The 4,990-nt window shown below is 50.2% G+C and overlaps 1 long non-coding RNA gene across 1 annotated transcript in view; it reads right to left on the bottom strand.

Annotated features, from left to right (window-relative positions):
- The window catches only part of LOC123133633 (uncharacterized), a 21,899-nt gene extending 19,000 nt beyond the window's left edge, over positions 1 to 2,899 (bottom strand). Inside the window, exon 1 of the long non-coding RNA XR_006465328.1 lies at positions 2,889 to 2,899. This is a non-coding gene — a long non-coding RNA (uncharacterized lncRNA). The remainder of the gene's footprint in view (positions 1 to 2,888) is intronic.
- Positions 2,900 to 4,990: the final 2,091 nt, after the last annotated feature.

The following is a 4,990-nucleotide window of genomic DNA, read 5'->3' as shown; positions in this document are numbered from 1 at the left end:
TGTTTGAATAATAATTGACATGTTGTAAATATTTGTAGAAACTATAGAGCACTCCCGAGACGAAGAAACAGAAGTGATGTTGGGGCACATAATCGCACAAGGAAGTGATGAAGTTGTGTCATTTCTCAACGACACCGATGGTCAGGAAGGACTGGAAGAAGAGGGCTATGTTCATGATGGCTTCGACCCATTAATGCCGGTACAAGAAGAGGACTATGTTCATGATGGCTCCGGTGACACAATGGAGCTACAAGAAGGAGACCGTGTTGACTGCTCCGGTGACCGAACCGAGTTCGGCCAGGTATATATATATTAGTTAAGCCCGTGTTGACTAGTTAATTGATGCTTCCATTGTTTTGGTATATGTACACATATTAATTACTCTCGTCTTTGTCCCTTATAATTTCTAGCCCTCCGGATCGAGCACAACTTCGTTAAGGAGACGAGGCCCGAAGAAAAAGTTGAGCTCAGATGAAAAGTTTGAGATCATAGAAATCGCGCCCTACGGCGAACTGATTGAACCCATCCGGACAAGGAAGGTATTTTCTACTCAGTGCGGGGTTCTTGTTAGGGACAAGATCCCGATCAGCATCCAGCAATGGTATAAGCCTAAGGAGGAAGACCCTGAGGTGTCTTATGTCAATGATATGAAGAAAGAAGATCTTTGGACTGAGCTGAAGGCAAATTTCACCCTACCACCAGAGGAGGATCCGGAGAAGCCAGTTAAAGAGAAATTAATCAAGTCTTGTGCTCTTAAGAAGATGGCAACCCTAATGACGAGGTGGAGGAAAGAGCTGAACCAGTTTGTCGGAAAAAAAGACACCAGAATTCATCGGCAAATATGAGAAGATCAAAGATCACTGGCCCGCATTTGTGGCCCACAAGACATCGGAAAAGAGTAAGAAGATGTCGGCGACAAACAAGAAAAATGTTGTGAAGAAGAAGCTTCACCATCGCACGGGGTCAGGTAGCTACCTTAAAGCCCGGCCTAAGTGGTCCAAGGCTGAGCATGATCTGCTTGAAAAAGGGATCGAACCAGAGACAATGTACTGGCTAGACCGTTGCCGAACTTGGTTCTTCGGGGCTGGCGGAACCTTGGACCCTGTAATAGGGAAGTGCCAGTGGACGGACGAGCAACTGCAAATACCAGTCAAGAACCTTCAACACTATATCAATGCAGCGCAGCGAGGAACGTTCCTTCCAAACAGGGAGAAGGACGAGCTCACAATGGCCCTTGGGAATCCTGAGTACCCTGGACGGACACGAGGCACGCCAGGCTCCATTCCGTGGAAGGTTGGTTTTCCGGACGCAGGGGGTTACAAAACCCACGAGAGGAGGAAGAAACTGGAGCAGGACGAACGGCAGGCGCTGCACGAAAGGGTAATGGGGCTAGAGGATCGAGAAGAGGAACGAGAAGTAGCAGATCGCAGCAAACGACCTGCCGAAGCTTCCCCCGAAGCTACCCCGCCATCTCAGCGGAGAAGCAGCGTGGCTTTCACCGAGCTGCTTTAGCCGGAGCATGTCTTGACGGCTCCTGCCAGCTATCCCGTGGATGGTATCATGGAGTCTCAAAATTGCCACATTATGGCGCGATGGATGAATTTGAAGGTCAAGGCGGCTGTTGGCCAAGTTTATCCTAGTGGACCCGGCACAACTTATCACTGCCAGCCGATTCCAGAAGGATATGCTAAGGTGATGGTGGATGAAATAATGGAGGGATTTGAGGACCTCCCGCTTGAGCACCCTACCGGTGAAGGGGAGACTAGGCTGGGTTCTTCTCTGAAGACTCCATGCCTATGGCGGAGGGAGCTCATCAACCTTCCGAACTGGATGCCTCCGCCTCCTCCTCCTCCTCCGGCGAGTTAGAGCACTTCGCCTCCTCCACCGCCTCCTCCTCCGGCAAATGACGATCAGGGCACGCGTGGCGGCACTCCGCCTCCTTCTCCGCCTGCGCCGGCCACTACTAGGAAAAGGCCTACTAATGGCGCACCTAATTTGGCCATTAATGGCGCATTAGTGGTGCGCCATTAGTGCCACGCCATTAGTATCTGGTATACTAATGGCGCACCTCTGATGCGCCATTAGTGTATACATAAGTGCGCCATTAGTATGCCTCCCAGGGGCCATGTATACCCAGGTGCTCTGGCATACTAATGGTGCACGGCAACAAGATGCGCCATTAGTAACCTTGGCATACTAATGGCGCACTGTTTAGTGATGCGCCATTAGTATACTTTGTCATACTAATGGCGCACTGTGATGTGATGCGCCATTAGTATGAATATTAGGTTTTTTTTATTTTTTATTTTCTGTTTTTTGCACAGGTTACAAAATGTATAATTGCACAAAATATAGACAGCACACATCAACAACAGATTCATCGAATACAATAGAAGATTAGTCTTTGAATACAATTCATCATATTAGTCTCCGAATATAATTCATCATATTAGTCTCCGAATTGAAAAGACCGAACAAAGATAGAACATTATATTACAAGTCTCGAGACCGCGAGTAGCGAGTTTGTCTTCACATTACAAGTCGATATCGATCATCTAAACTACCATCACATAGAAGAGAGCTGCGGTCATCATGATGGGCATCATCACGATGAAACTCGTATTCATCCGGTTCCTCCAACGCTCCCTCCCCTCTCCCGCTAGATAGCGGGCGTATCTAGATTCGGCCTCGGCCCTAGTGGTGTACCCTTTGTAACTGTTACCGCTGAATCGGTGAACCTGTCTCCGACACTCCTCCTAGTCTTCGTAGACTCCGGGAACCTTACCCTTGTACACAACATACGTCGGCATCGCTATGCACTAGCCAAACGAAACGTTAGTACCAATTCACAGACAATACGTAAGCAATATATAAGTATGCAACAGAACGATCGGAAGAGAAAAGCAAGACATTAATAGCATCGATTACATCTAGGTTGAACGACTCTCGAAACCAAAGAGACATACTACAAGTTCATTAAAGTTTAATTACAACATGAGCCAATCGATGTTTCAGAACTAGACACAACTGCTTTTGACTCGACTCAAGGGACCGGAGCGTGGATGAAGCCACCGTCTATCGTGGGAGTCATGACATAACGGTCGTTGTCAGCCTGCATTTGTAGCATTGTGTCGATGTCGCCGTTGGACGGTTGATTGTTGAGGTAGAACTGCCCCGAGGTACGAAGGACATCTTGATGGATGATTTCCACAAACTCCGACTGGATGCGAAAGAATTCTTGTCGGAGGTCCGCGTCCTGGATTGCCGACACGCTCTTTGCCCAATCTTTGAGTTTACTCGGAAGCAGAAGTTGATGATGGTCCCGTGCGATCGCCCGCATGTGATGGATGGCGTAGTAGGCACCCTTCTGACCGCCAGGCGGTTGCTTGATGCAGCAGAACATCGTATTGTGGGAGAACACGTGCTTGCCGTACTTACGAATAGGCTTGGTGAAGGTGCCTCCAGATTTGGCGTAGCCGGGGAGAACATCATCAAGAACCTTCTTGACATTTGTGTAGTCTATGTTCGACTGACGGTCCGGGTCGAAATACGTGGCCATGGAATATTTGGGGCTTAGGAGGATGAGCGTGCAATGTGTGTCACTGCAGAAAACACGGAATGTTAAAAGAAAACGGATCGAAATCTAAGAATTCATATGTTACGGGCCGGTTGAGGGGAGGACTTACTCAGGAAAGTAAGGCATGAGGAAGTTATCCTTATCTTGGTTTGCCAGAATGACGCCTTCAAGGTAAGAACTCGCGACTTGCCGGTCCCCAGCGCTGCCCAAGATCTTGGCACGCATGTAGAAGGGGTCGACTATCACGATGTCCGGGGTCTTGTCGCAAATGATCCGCATCTCCATACTCAGCGAAAATAGCCGAACGAAGGTGTAGTGCAGCGGATGAAGGTTCAACATAGCGTGGATGTCATCAAACCATAGGACGATCGTACGCCCGATGGAGTTATCCACAAAGCCCTTGCCCTCTGGCACCTTGGCCGCGAAAACCGGGTATGCCACATCCTTCTCTCTGAGACGCCGCCTCTCCAAAGAAAGAACACTGTCATGCAGACTCCACATAGCACCGGTTGCAGCATTGAGCATATTTGTCGGTAGCATCGCCATACCCGCCACATGCACCCTCCTCGAGATATCCTTAGGTGAAGGTGGCCCGTCCTGAGCACGGATCGTACTCGGTGCCGGCTGGCTCGCACCCTTCTTAGTCTTTCTTTTGCGTGCCTTCTTCTTCTCCTGTAATGGGACCGAGTTCTGCTCACAGACCGCCTTCTTGACTGTGTTGGGGCTGATAATATTTCGCACCTCGCCTATCTGAGGCTCGGTGAAGTCGGCAGCTGGAGGCGTCTCCTGAGAGCTGAACGCCAGACGGCCCCTTTTGCAACTTGGCTTCTCCGCGGTACCAGCTAGATCACACACGTCTTTTGTTGGGTTGGGTTCTTGAGAAGGAGGCCCCATGAAGTCGCCATCATACCCATGATCGGCAAAGTACTGATCGATGTTGCCAAATGTATCGTCGTCATCATCGTCATTGTTCTGATCCTGTGCCATATGCATGTTTGGATCCAGTGGCATAGGGATGTCCGACACCATGGTGGCGGTCTTGCCATGGGGCTGACTTGGCGCCGGCACGACTGGCGGTGTTGTCTTTGGGGTGGTGTCCCCCGCCCCCAAACGAATCTGGCTCTTCGGCCAAAGCAGGGGCCAGCTCAGGCAGGCGCTGAGGGTCATCATGTCATCATCGTCGGCCCCGACGGGTCGAATCGGAGGTAACAACTCGTCGCAGCCTGGCAGCACCCGAACCAGTTGAACCCTAAACAAGTTGGGTGGCATCTGGGTACCGTGGAACAAGGGGTTACCCGGTTGAACGATTTTGCCCTTGGCGACATCGACCAACTCGTTGTTCACGAAGTGGAGGAGAGTGCACGGAACATCGGCGACGCCCTGCGAAAACATGTAGGGCGTCAGGGATGCCCA

The sequence above is a fragment of the Triticum aestivum genome, chromosome 6B (genome assembly GCF_018294505.1).
Source record: "Triticum aestivum cultivar Chinese Spring chromosome 6B, IWGSC CS RefSeq v2.1, whole genome shotgun sequence".
NCBI lineage: Eukaryota > Viridiplantae > Streptophyta > Magnoliopsida > Poales > Poaceae > Triticum > Triticum aestivum.
This window is presented reverse-complemented; position numbering and strand designations above follow the sequence as displayed.